At 34.0% G+C, this 15,001-nt stretch overlaps 1 protein-coding gene across 2 annotated transcripts in view; it reads left to right on the top strand.

The window, feature by feature from the left end:
• Nucleotides 1-15,001, top strand: part of LOC128679257 (uncoordinated protein 58-like) — a 209,604-nt gene that overhangs the window by 122,991 nt on the left and 71,612 nt on the right. Inside the window, exon 3 of one of the 2 annotated variants that reach the window (XM_053761368.1) lies at nucleotides 12,323-12,426. The exons of the other annotated variant lie outside the window; for it this stretch is intronic. The gene's annotated coding sequence lies outside the window, so the exon portion shown is untranslated. The remainder of the gene's footprint in view (nucleotides 1-12,322; nucleotides 12,427-15,001) is intronic. 2 annotated transcript variants of the gene reach the window in all.

Raw genomic sequence — 15,001 nt, 5'->3', positions numbered from 1 at the left:
GTTATCATCTGCATTTATGAAATGTATAATGGCAATGTGACTTTGATAACGTTGATCAAACATAATATATTAACAGATGTGTCGACTAGCAACATTTATTAAAAACAGAACGCCAATTGAGAACAGTCCAGTGAAAGTTGTGATAAATATGAATTTATTTCAATTAATATGTATAAATATTATATTTCAAGTGTATAGTAAACTTAATGATGATCAAGACGATGTCAGTATTAGTTCCATTAAAATTGATGCTGATATCTTTGGAAATAATGGAATAATCGAAAATTATACTCAATTAATAAAAATGAAGGGAGACAGGAATATTGGACGTGTGTTTATTAAAAAATCTATGGAATGGCAAAGAAACGACAAAATGGTGAAGGTGCCAGCTGAGACACTAAACAATCTTAATTATACTAAGAAAGTTACGAAGACCGCAAAAAATATTATAATTTCAGGGTATTGCCCACATGGCTACGAAAGAATATTTGGATATTGTGTTAAAAAGGATAAGGATTATGATTAATTAGTATCTTGATAAAGTTTAATAAAAGAATATATTTATTACATATATGATTTTTTAAACATAAAGGTTTTTTAACAATTAAATATTACAAATTATATCAAACTAATTATATATACACATGAGTTATTAACACTTTTTTATTAAATAAATATATTTATTAATGAGTGTTTTGCACAACTCGCATTCTTTCGTATTACTATGTTAAATACGACTTGACTATCTTACTTTAACATTTCTGTTCCACTCAAGACTTCTGTCTTCTGTCTGAAGTCTTTAGTCCAAATCTGTACCTAACTTGTCGACATTACGACGAATTGGAAATTCTAACAAATGCCACGACATTTTTCTCCTCCACTCTGTCCACATAAGCCAGACTTCGTGATAAATTATTTTCAACGAATCCCTTTAATAAGCTGCCTCTGACAGAAATTAATTAGTTACTAGCCCGATGTCGGCTTAACAAAAAATATTGCAAGTCAATTATGAAGATAAACCCTACTATGGCACAAAAAGATACTTTTGTGTGATATTTTGCACTCTTGTATATATACATATATATATATATATATATATATATATATAATTGTTGTATGTGTTACTTAGATATACTTTGAAAGACTTAACTGAACGATGATGTTGTAAGTTTTACATTAGTTGGTTTATTCTTTCATCGACGAATCGGACAACATAAAATGTGTCTTGTCGTTGTCTAAAATCACTTGAGACTCATAGGTAAAATTTAGGCAAATACAAATATTTTTTGATTAATATACAATATAATATAGTATATTATGATAAATTAAGAAATGAGACGATATTTGCACTAGACGCGGCTACAAAATGCATTGATGCAGGCAATGATTCCGAAAGTGTATGTATTTTTGCACAAAAACCAAATGGAAGCTGATTAAATAGAACTGATGGCTGAGTTTCCCATTTGTAAAGTGTTTCCATTAAATAAATGTTTTCTTTTAAGTTATTCTCAAGTTCCCACCAACTTCAACTTAAGCTCTAGACCATGTATGGTTTTGTTTCATGTATCAAACTTGCTTATTTTAATAACCCTCGACGACAGAGGAGGAGATTTTAACGTTTCTGTGTATGAACAAAATGTGTGTGAACAAAATCGGTGCAGCTAACGGCTAAACCGCTTTGTTCTTGTTTTCTTTTTATTTGCAAGAGAATTTAATCGAGAATGTTTGCAAAATGTTTAGCTGTTTGGAAATCGTCAGCTATTTTGTAGCAAATGAGAGGATGCCAGTAATTTTTATGTACATTTTCTACAATCTTCCTTTTATATAGAAAAGATTAAAATATTACCACATGTAGGTATCTAGATCGATTCCAGATTGGTAACTGTTTTTTTACAAAGACTCGGTATTGTTTTGTGTTTCGAACTACACATTAGGAACACTTACTTAACCATTGTGTGGAGTGTTGACGCAGCGAGTCTGTCTGTAGTGATGGATCGGTGTAAGTGGTGGTAACTCAACTGGAATAGAAGATTGCTTCTTTTGAAGTGGGTTGCACTGGTCAACTTTGAAGTTAACATTAACTTGGGCAGAGAAACGCAAAGTATGTCATTTTGTCGAAACGATTGCGGTGCGCAAGCCAAAATTAAAGTTAAGCTGACTTGTGCAGTTCACCCAAAGAGTAACAAACGTGTGTTCAATGTTCGAAACTGATTTAAATGACACCATATTGATAATCTGGTCGTATATGGATAAAATAGGCATAAGACAGTGGAGGGTGGTGTACGCGAAGGGAGGCCTATGCTCATCAGTCGGAAAGGGGCTGAAATTATGAGATGATGATGATAATCTGGCATTCTAACTGTAAAAAAACCGCTGTAACTGCTTGAAAGCTCCAAAACAGGAGGTATGTATGGTCACGTTGAGAATACTGTGTTCGATTTTATAAACTGATACAAACTATACCACAAGGTTAAAAATATGTGTTGACACTGTATTCTTGCAAATAAATGTTGACAGATTGATACCTATTGATAAATATGACATTGTAACGATAAAAAATACATTATAACTGTCTGAAAGCTTAATCGCGGCCAAAACAGTACATGTGGTCATACATTGAGTTTACTATACTATACACACAGGTTGTAACGCGTTTACCATGTTGCGGCTTGTTCTCGCTAGTTGACATTATGCTCCTCACCTTGATGTAGCTAGGTATGCCGTGTTAGCTTGCATGTTAGAACACGGTCGATATACATCATATCAGATGTTTTATGTCGGATGTTGTTACATACCTTTTGTAGAAAATTGTGGTTATTATCATCTGCCTACCCTTATCCCAACGTATGCGGAGTACAGCACGTCAGCCTCCCTGTCAGATGTTAACCGACCAGTCCTATTCGCCATATCCTGCCGAGCGCTTTTCCATTTCTTCTTCAGTCACAATTATGACATGATATTTAAATATATTATAATAACTAGATATTTGCGTTTTCTTTTCAAATTAATCAAAGTTTCATGTTTGATCATAAAACCCATACCGGGCTGAGAGTCATTAGATACCAAACAATCTTCGAGTCTGCAATACGTGCTAACATGTTCCTCAGTAACGAATCCAAAATGGCTGGCCTACGTGACCGCTATCTGTACACCGAAAATTCGAGATACTACTCTCAGAGTGCCGATTCGAATAACTCCGATTTTGATAGATATAATTTAGTATAAGGTAGTTTGCATGTGTATAAAATAAAATATATAAATATATTCACCTAATGAAACATGATAATCAAATGTCACTATTTTTAATATTCTTTTTTAAAGTAACATTAATATTTTTTGTTCACAGTAAAGTATAATATTAAAAGTCCAACATTCGTGACGTCATTTATTGGTACTTTCATACAAGCCCATATACCTATAATTTTGTTTTTGACACATGGAAAAAGTTTCCGCTTTGATTTGATGACAACTATCTATAAGCATAAAAATTGAAGAAATAAATAAATAGAAATTTATGCCAAACCCGGTATGCCAAAATAAATTATGCATAAACCTATATTACTAAAATAGGTGCTCTAAGAATATTCGTACCTATCTATCTGCACCTCTCTAAGGCAATTTTAATGAAATATCGATAGTACAGGAGCAGCGTAATGTTGTCGAGGTGCATTTTAGAGGTGTTCCATAACAGGTGGCTCTATAATGCATTTACTAAATTGCATTAACAGGAGCTCGGCTCGGCAAGCTATCCGCTGAAGTTACTTTCACAATGGTCGGTCATGAGATAATAAATATATTTATCACGAGCTCTTTCATGTTTTATTTCGTAATAAAACTTAATGACAACGGCGAAGTTATCACACTCGTAGCTATAAAGCCAATATTAAAAAAATAACATTGAAAATCACCTAAAATAAAGTTTCTAACTTTACTACTTACCTGAAATAGCTTGCTTAATTAGGTGGCATATGGCTTTGTCAATTCTCATTAGAAGACGTAATTTCCTTGTCCATCGATCTTCTTCTTCTTATCCTATTTATGTGCGGTCGGCACAGTATGTAAGTTCATTCCATTTCGTACTGTCATTTGCCATATCCATTGATACTCCTTTCCTGTTCATACAATCCTTAACATACTCTATCCATTTCATCTTAGCTCTATTCCTGGAACCCTTTACTTTATCTTTAATGTCCTTTTAGTGACGTGATTTCCATCTCTTTTAAATTTCCTTATCCATCGAGAAGGAATACTTAAGGAATGAAGGGATACACCATAAGGAATGCATAAGCAGCGGAGACACCATGAGAATGTCTCTCTTATCTCCGCTTGTTGTGTTGTTAGTTGTGATCGGGGCTATGACGTCGAGAAGCCCGGGGTCAGCGTAATAAATAATCTTAACATTTTGAAGGTTGGGATAAATGATTTTACGACCGGCTGCCTGTCTGACGTCAACATTCCTTAGAAATGGATATATTAAAATGTCTGACGATTAAATTGTGTTAGTAGTTAATTTTATTCAAGGGTTGATGTGGATTTGTTTAATATCGGCTACACATTATCGCTATGCAGTTTGCCGAACTTTGCGGAATCGGTATACATTGCTAGTTTATCATTGCGGTAAATTGAAACTCTCATACAAATTACGCAATCTTTGTCGCTTTTCAATACACAAATAAATCTCGGTTATTAACCGCAAATTAGACACTTAAATACAAGCAACACTATTTTATCTATGGTACTTTTAAGCACAAATTGTCCCAAACAATACGAATAAAGCAATTCGGTTGTTTAATCCCTAAAAGGGAAACAGATATGACGGTAATTTGAGGTCGAATTACTCCAAAGTAACAAATAGACGGCGCATTTGTGGTGGGATTTAATCTGGGTGCTACAATGAAATTCACTTGCAATTTCCGAGAGAAATAACGATCAATTTATATGAAGACTAGCTAAGAACCTCTCCCTCTTATTTAATTATATCCTGGGTGTCTGCAAAATAGATACATTACAAAAAATAAAAAAATACATATCATTCTTGCCTGTGTCGTCAGGAAGCCTGAGGACCGCTTTATTATATTGGAAGCGACAATATTTTGAAAGTTTTGCTGTGACTTTACGATCATTCACTTGTCTGACGTCTTCTCTTTTTGGATATGCTGTTCCCACCTTTATCCCATTGTTATTCCCATTTTGGTTCCCATCTAAGGCAGTTATTACAGCTCTCAAATTTCAATGCATCTTATCTACTCTATGCGTACTTATAGTAGGGAGTGAAGTTATTCTACGGCAAGAAACAAACTGTAACATCATTGTTAGGCAGTTTGTCCATTACCCCATTGCTAAGTCCTTGGACCTTGGGCAATAACATGAGATTAGTGGGTGCCTTGAAACAATTCACAATTCGAAATTACTCGTGTATTTATTCTTTTACCGCTGAGATCCACTGCACCTGTGCTTGTTATGTAAATGTTATCGCATACGCAAGTAGTTGGCTAATGTCCCGTATAATGAAGTGTGCGTGTGAAGGTGAATTCTCACAACGGAATTTTAAGTTTTGGAAGGTTCTCTATGGAGATCATACATACATTACATTCTATACGTAAGAAATTGAGAAACGTTTATCTAATCTCTGATTATGATGGCTGTATGGTAGTGTTATACCATAACCAAGATTATATTATATTCCCTTACTGAAGAAATTACAATTTTTATAACCATAACTGAGAGTACATGATATACCTAGTTTTTGAGGTAATTCAACGTACATCCTGAAATAAATAAAAATAAAGCAATAAATAATTTTGAAAATGTATTGCATGGTGCATTTATTTAACGCAATAAAGATCAGGCATGTCCGTGTGGTATTTCAACTCTATTGAACAATTCAAAATATTTTTTTTTTTAATTTGACCCACACCACGTAATGTATATACCTAGTACTTAACCAACACAGCGAGTTAAAAAGTTTGTAGAAATAATAAACATAATGACAAAAAGTAAATACGTGGACAAATCACAAAGACTGAATTTGGTATGTTTGAAAATTATGTTACTATTATTAAATCATAATAACATATGCATAGATAAACATCCAAAAATCATTTTTCATATTGACCTAACCGGGGATCGAACCTGGGACTTACAGTGTAGCAGTCCGGCATGATGACAATGAGACCACAGAGGTCGTTTCTAATAAAAAAAATATCAACTTGACAAATATCTAGAGTCTCTATCTTTACTACGTAAAATAACCTACTTAATTAGGTAGGCGTGTGGCTCTGTCAATTCTCAATGGACGATTGTTTAGACTCAGTGGGGTTTCCTAGCTTATGTCTACGTAATAACCCCCTGGAGTACAAAACTTTGAGCGAAATTAACAAAGTTTGCCTCTCACGGGCTTCCAACCGACGACGTGAATTGTGATGAAATTTCTAAATAAAAATAGGCCGGGAATATTCAACTAGACTTAACTGAAGTTATGAATTATGGCGAACTCCGTGGCGTAGTAGTTACCACGCCCGTTCGCTATCTCGATGATGGTTTGATTCTCAACGGGGTTTGTCTGCAGTTCTAGGTAAGTTGTACTACTTAGTTTATGTGATTGTGTCCTTTTGTTATTTATTTATTAAGGACTGTTGTTATTTTATTTATTAAGGGTGGATTGCTCCTGTCAACTTTGACAGTTGCCTTTAACCTGCGCGACGCTTATGTTTAGACGAAAGGCGTACTTTGCGTTTCTAAAGTTATCATTAAAGTTGACGGTGCCACCTACCATTAGTTAAACAAAACGAGATTTGTTGTTTGAAGAAATCTACATTTTGATTTTTTCCGTGTCTTATACTTGACCCTTTTTTCTATTAATGTGTTGGTATACGAGGGCTGCTATTTATGTATCCGGAATAACAAAATTAAACAAACATATATTATTACATATGGTTTTATTGTTTCTCGAAGTATTCTCCGCGATGATCTATGCACTTCTGCATACGATGAAACCAATTTTCAAAGCACTTTTTCCATTCTGATTGAGGTATGTCCAAAACGTGTGTTTTGAACGCATCAACGGCCTCTTCGCGGCTCGAAAAACGTTGACCACGTAATTTATTTTTAATGTTTGGAAATAAATAAAAATCATTGGGTGCCAGGTCGGGGCTGTACGGCGGATGACCCGTCAATTCAATCTTTTGACCCTCCAAAAAATTATTTGTTTCAGCCGACTTGTGGCAGCTAGCATTGTCGTGATGAAGTATGATTCTGCGTTGTGGGTTGTTCTTTCGTATTTTTTCAAAGACTTTTAGCAAACAAATGGTGATGTACCATTCAGAATTAACCGTCCTACTATTCTCTAGTGGCACTGTAGCTACATGTCGGTTGATACAAAAAAAACAAGCGACCATTTGCTTTAAAGTGCTTCTCGCACGAACAACTTTTGTTGGATTCGGTTCATCTTGAAAGACCCACACCGTTGACTGCTGTTTAGTTTCAGGGTCATAAGCATAGATCCAGGTTTCGTCACCTGTGTAGATATTATAAACAGCTTTTGACGTGCCACGGTTGTATTTTTTTATCATTTTCTTACACCAGTCGACACGAGCCTGTTTTTGATCTACGCTCAAGTTGTGCGGAATCCAACGCGAACAAATTTTTTTAACAATTAAATGTTCGTGTAATATCGCGTGTATACTCGTCATACTAATGCCCAGAGACGCCTCTATCTCGCGGTATGTAACATGACGATCTTGCATTACTAATTGTCGCACAGCATCAATATTTTGTTGTACCACTACCGATTTAGGACGACCCTCCTTAATTTCATCCGTGAGCATAGACCGTCCACGTTGAAATTCCTTAAACCAATAATACACAGTGGTTTTCGATGGTGCTTCATCTCCAAAAGTTAAAATCAGTTGTTCGATGCACTGTTTTTGAGTTAATCCACGCCGAAATTCATAATAAATCATCGCGCGAAAATGTTCACGAGTTAAATCCATGGCAATGAAGACAAGCTATTTTCAAAATTGGCGCCAATTGAAAAAAACAAATGACAGGGACATGAAAAATATTTATTCTCTAGCCGAAGAGTTCTATTTTCAAATGTTGTAATTACTTTTTAAATATTCTAGAATTATTGGCCAGTTCCGGATACATAAATAGCAGCCTATGTAGTATCTTCCTTTAATTCCTTTAATTCTTCACTTGCTAATTGACATGACACTCTTTCATATAATTATACACGTACATACTTTTTTGGTCTTTATATTTTTTCTGATTGAATTTAAAATATTATGGTATAATAAAAATATAAAAATTTAAAACAACTAAATACGCGTTCAATGAATGCTACATTTTACGTAAAAGAGTAACAAACATCCTCACAGTTCATAGACTGTCGATAAATGATGTCAGTAGGAAGGGATTCGTCTGTTTGTATAGCAAAGTTTCGTATTACTCCTTATTAATAATCTTGTGGAAGTTTACCACGACATGTGAATCGGGGTCTTGCTCCTTCCGCAAACATTTTAATCTACTCAACTTCTAATCAAAATATCACAAACCGTTCTAATTAGGACAAAAAAAAATTTTCTATGTTTTGTCTCGTTATTTTTTATGTCGAAAATTGAAGATAATAAGAACTAAAAATAATAGTCTCTTTTTATCTCACAACAAAAGAAGGGTAGAATTAGAATGTACTTCCTACGCGCTTATGAAGTATGTCTGTCCTAGTTTTGATCTAGTTTTTTTTTATATTTGAAAGTTAATTTAATCGAAAGTGTTTTAGCTATGTTTGGAAAATGTGTGTTCAGCCGTTTGGCAATCAGCTCTTTTCTAGCATATGAGAAGATGCCAGCAAATTTAGGAGTAGATAAGTATTTCTTTATTTTTAACTAGATTTGTATTTACTGTTTTCTTTGTGCAATAAAGCAAACAACCAATTACACGGTTTCACGTTAAATTTATCCTTTCGTCGGGGGTTAAAAATGACAATCATTAACAACTTTTTTATTCGCAACTAGATATTGCCCTGGGCTTCGCTCCCGTGAAAAATTTTGAGACAAAATATAGCCTATAGCAATCTTGGATAATGTACCTTTCTAATGGTTAAATAATTTTTGAAATCGGTTCAGTAGTTTCGGCCTCAAACATACAAACTCACAAACGCTTACCTCTTTATAATAATAGTATAGATAATATAAAGCCTACAATTATACCACCATAAATTCCCCGACTTACCTACACATTAACTGAATGTATGAACCAATTTCCAACCCATTAGATTCCAATATTTTAGGGTAGGTATATTTAATATGCGGCCAAAGTTTGGTGATCCGATACCCATTAAAATGATTATGAGGGACATACGATAATGGAGGTATATCCGTCTCAATTTCTCAAATAGGTCTTAGTACTTCACTTGTTTTAGCATAAATCGATCTTTGAGTTGTAAAATGTTTATACGGGCAAAGTTTTAAAGTATCCTAGTAGAATTAACTGGACATTTCGCTAGTATTATGGACATTTGTGAACTAGGTAACTGGGCATTTTTACAATAGTAAAAGGCTGACTTTTAGAATGAAAATTTTAACGAAGCTTGTCGCAGATCCTACTAATATTATAAATGGGAACGTTTGTGAGGATGTGTGTATGTATATATGTATGTATGCTTGTTACTCTTTCACGCAAAATCTACTGGGTTGATTGTTATGAAATTTGGTTCACGGGTTGAATATAACCTGGAATAACACATAGGGTATTTCCTGTCTTTTCATGAACGAAGCATATGGTTTATGTGGATATTTTTGTATTATAAATATAGTTTGATATAAAAAAATAAATATAGAAATATATTTTTTGCTGTGTATACACATTATAATTATTTGAGAGAATATATATATATTTGCTTTGTGTATAATTGCTTAAAAGTTATGCTACATGATAAGGTTTAATTATCAATGCTTCAGTATTTCACTATTGTACGAATTTTCGAATAAAAAGTATATTGAATGCACTCTCACATGTCGGCATGTTTCCGATTGCGTTCGGTGTTGTGAAGCCGCGAAGCCTAGGGTCAGCGTAATTAACCTTAAAATTTTGAAGATTCGGCAGTGATTTTACAACCGGCCGCCTGCCTGACGTCAACCCTTCTTGGGAATGTCATTGTTGCCTGACAGCTGTCTAGGCTGTGTTTGTCGCCTCGTACGATAGTAATGGGAAGATATGGTGTGGTCCTATTCTAGTGCGGAACCACACGCCACATTCGCCACGATTTTGAATGCTATTTAAGATTTAAAAATTCATAGGAATTCTTCAACAAGATGCTACACGAATTACAAGATGTTGTAGCATCTCGTAGCTTGGTAGAACTTGTAGCACGTCGTAGCGCGTTCATTGCACGTTCGTAGCACGTTCGTAGCAAGTATCCAATCCGATAGCCCAGATTTTTTGTGATATAAAATATTTTGTGATAAAAATTATAGAAGCCTGAATTTTCACTATTATTGTAAAACATTTTTTTTATTAGTATTTTTTAAAAAACAAGTACAATAATACTCTTGTTTTATGATCTTAAACTGTTACAATATTAAGACTGAGATTATACTTAGTAAATAATCCCTCTGACAAAAAGCAATTAATTTCAACTGATTATTCACATTTATCAAATCACGTGATTATTTTAATAATGCTGTAAAATTATTCATAATTTTCACTTAATCAAATTTAGAGTAAGATATACATAAAATAATTTTATCACATATAGATACGTAATAGTACTACCGTGGCGTGTGGTTCCGTCCTAGAATAGGACCAATCCTTCCGTAGATGGCTAAGGGACACATAGCCTAGGCAGCGGATAGGCAACAATATCATTCCCAAGGAACATGCGGAGATGAGAAAGAGATAATAAATACGTATAAGTATATTATCTCGTTCTCATACGATAGAAATGCGCGCTACGTAATTCTAGTATTTTAAGGTTGGTCTAATTTATTTACTTTTTATATTGTTTTATAGTGTTACTTGCTGTTATTTCAAACAATAAAACTATTGAGCCGTAAACTTACAAGAAGTTCGGATTGTACTTTTTATCAGTTGGATAGCTCTTTATCAGATAAAGTATCTGTTAGGGGCCGGAGCAAAAACTGTCCTGAATATGGAAAGGTAATTAATTACCTTTGGCGGTAACAGTTTAATCCTACCTTAATGATATTGGAGGGAAATTATTTCTGTTTTCCCACCAAAACTTAGAAAAAATTGAGGTTAGACATGACGATTTTATAGTGATACTAGGGGTCCTTCCGGGTTCGTTTGGGTAAAATCGTAATAAATTATAAACCAAAACCTTTCTCAGGAATCAAACTAGCTATTAAAAACGCAAATCATGGACAGACAGCGAGAAGCGACTTTGTTTTACATTATGCTAAACCTTTTTAATCTAGAAGATGAAAAACACTATTGAATGATTCGGCCGTACTGGCATGGTCTCAATAAGTCAGTGGTTAGAGGACAGGTGTCCTGGGGAATTAGATTTGGGTCGTGGTTCTTCAGAATTTTCTGGCGCAGGTCTACGTGAACACCACCCCAAATGAATTGGTATAAGAGATAAAGAAGAAGATTATGATTTTTTAAATAATATATTGATTCATTTAATAAGATTTTCTTAAAAAATTCGATAAGAAAAGCTAGTTGTTCAATAAATTCCATCAAGAGAATTCCTCGGACGGTTAAAAATTGCACGATCCCTCTCGGTGATCGAGCGGGTATCCGGTGGAGAATTTATATGAACTGTGCAGCACTAGATGATACTAAAGTGCAATAGTAACAGATATGTGACCACAGTGAATGCAACAGGGCCGAGACGGAATCTTCTCTTGTAAGCTCTGTTACCAAAATGGACGAAGGGAATGTTAATACACTAAAAGTTATAGGTATCTTTACAAATACTTATAGCAATATGCTTTACAGATTAATATTATTTGGAATTCATTATTTGAATAGTGGAAGATAAAAAATATCTCTTTCATTACTGTCTCAATGCATTTAGTCTAATGGAGCAAAGGCCTCGTTTATTTCTAGATGTCGATAGTACATGTGACAAACTTATAATGGACAGTGGCAAACTGACAAAAACCACGTTCTAAATTGAGAGAAAATACATAAAAAAATACATTCAGGCCCAGCATCGGGACAATATTAAATATATACTATATAAATAACTAACCATATTCTACGCTACAGTCCATGCGACCTTCAGCCATCTTCCCAAAAAACTAACATAACGGTTTTTGCCTTTGAAAATGAACCGGCAACTTTGTATTTGCTCCAGTGTCCTGAAAGTTGGGACAAAGGCCGTAGCCGCAGCCTCCTCATCAATCAATCAACCCGCGACGTTTGAATTTGTACCAACACACTGCGACGACCCGCTGACAGGTAACTCAACATGCTACATCTAATTTGTAACACTGTACTGGGTGCTTGCCTTTTTAATTGACAGTTGAATTACAATTTTAACTACACACATTACAGATTAAGAAATCAATCTCAAATAATTTATTAAAATAACAATGTATTATTTTAAGAGAAAACAAATTACATTTATTTCTTAGGATTTAAGATCCGTTGGACCCACACAGTACATACATAGAGTGCGCCGTTGAATTTGTCGATTTATAATATGTAACTAGTATTAACAAAAATACGGATATATGAAACCCCTCATTGGTCCGAATGTCGTACTCACGATCATTAATCAATTGATTCCAGTTCTCAACTTCAGTAAATCGGTGGCAGTTAGAGATAGATTTATGTATCCAATCGCATTGTTACGAGCGTCATAAATTGAGAACTGAGCAAATAAATACGATATCTGGATGATGTTATTGTGCATTAACTGAGTTTTATTTATAAACCCGTCGATATTGTCGTGTTTCATTACCCCCTCACTCGTTATAGTTCGGTATTGCTTCGGGAAATCTGTTTTTCATTACGTTTTTCTGGAATTAGTATTTTTTTTGCAAAACGCCATGTCAAAATCGAAACTGCTTTTTAAGTCCTTCATTTAGACCAGATAATAATGTAAAATCTGGATTTTAGATGTACGTTTCGTTTACATTACTCCGAAATAGACTCGGAACCATCGCCTCGACTCTCGCCCAAAAAAATGCAACTTTTCGTATCAAAACACCATTTGAAAAAAGGTTGCGAAAATTTAGCTCATTTTTCAAATTCAAATGGACCGATATACGAAGAAGTTTGCAATCAAAGAAAAAAAAACTCTGACATCACAGGAACATTCTGGTTCCTTCTAATTTATTGTTTCAATATCGGAAACTTAATAAAAAGTCGATTGGGGCCAAATAGGTCTGGATTCAGTGATACAAGTTAGTATAATTCTACTTTAGCCCGGTGCCGCTGTGTCTTGGGAAATAAATATTATTTATATAATGTCTTATGTTACCATCATGAGACTAATGTTCATGAATTATGGAATAACGCCTCATGAGCTCGGCCAGGTGATATGACTCAGGAGTTTTGTGGTAATATCAAGGAAATGGGAATAGGGAAGAAAAATTACGTTTAAGAGAATGCACTTAAGTAATAGATACAATAAGTCGTTTTTATAAGCTTCTTACAATTAAACATTTCTCGTTTATGTATTTATGAAATAATATAATCTAATGATGATATATTTGCCTATACCTAATTAAATGATGCGCCTCCGGAAAATAAAAATTTAGGTTGACAAATAACGACATTGAAATCTTTAAAAACCTATAGTTTTGTACCAGATTAAAATTTGGAACTAAACATTCACATAACCCATTTTCAAATTATGTATCACCAAAAAATACTATGAATCTAGTATAGTGTGTACACATACATTATATTTATCAACATTGTTCATCGTATAATTTATCAATCGATAAACCATAGATACATATATTTTTTTATAAAACCTAATCACATATAGAGGTAACGATATAACGTCCACTTTGCTATACGAAAATAGGCTTAATTCACTCAGAATATTTAGGCGGTAGGAGCTATACATTTCCCTTACCTGGCTCTTGCCACATTAGTGGTGATTTAGTGATAACATTTATCAAAAAGGCATCCTACCCACATCCGTATTCATGACGAACCAACATTAAAGAGTTGATTTCTTGCCATTTGATGGATTACTGAAGCATTCATCTCAAGATTTTGTGTTATTTACCTCTTTTTTAAACATAAATGATCTATATATACTGCTTATTTTATTATGATATATATAATGGAAATATATTTTTTCATTCTTATCTTATCGTGTGTATTATTGCTAATACTGGTTTAAATTATATTCAAATCACCTGAAGGCATCTAGCATGATTTTTATGACTTCCTACCACTATCTAGTGTCAAGTAGTCGCATACACACTAGTTAACTACACTGTCAACCAGTAAAGTTTTCCTCACGATGTTTTGCATCACCTTCTGTGATCGAAAAGCTTAAATCCTCGTGCCGCACGAGTTTTTATACTAATCTGACTGATAGTTCTTATGAACCTCCACTTTCACCCGATGAAAGAAAACATCGTGTATATAAAACCTTTACACTGGTAGCCAATGAAAATGATTGGCTCTAATATCAATCAACTAATACTATACATTTTCTGTGAGATGAAAAAGGTTTTTCACAAGGTTTGTTACACCGCTTGTTTATAAAAAATCTGATACTTTATGTCACATACCGAACAGATTATCGAACGTTAGTTTATCAAACAACAATTTAAATATAATATTATCAGAAAGTAGTGTCATTTTCTGATAAACAGGCATGAGATTAATGTTCCTAAACCTAACCTAATCCGTAAAACTAATAAATACTCAGAAACATTTTCCGAATATTTTGTCTACGTTACCTTTCGAAAATCGTATAAGGAAAACAAACTTAATATTCATAAAAGGATAGGCCAAAAATATATTCCATGCGAGCTGAGCTGTTGAAGGAAAATGGCAATAGGCC

Source organism: Plodia interpunctella, chromosome 21 (assembly GCF_027563975.2).
Source record: "Plodia interpunctella isolate USDA-ARS_2022_Savannah chromosome 21, ilPloInte3.2, whole genome shotgun sequence".
NCBI classification, from domain to species: Eukaryota; Metazoa; Arthropoda; class Insecta; order Lepidoptera; family Pyralidae; genus Plodia; species Plodia interpunctella.
This window is presented reverse-complemented; position numbering and strand designations above follow the sequence as displayed.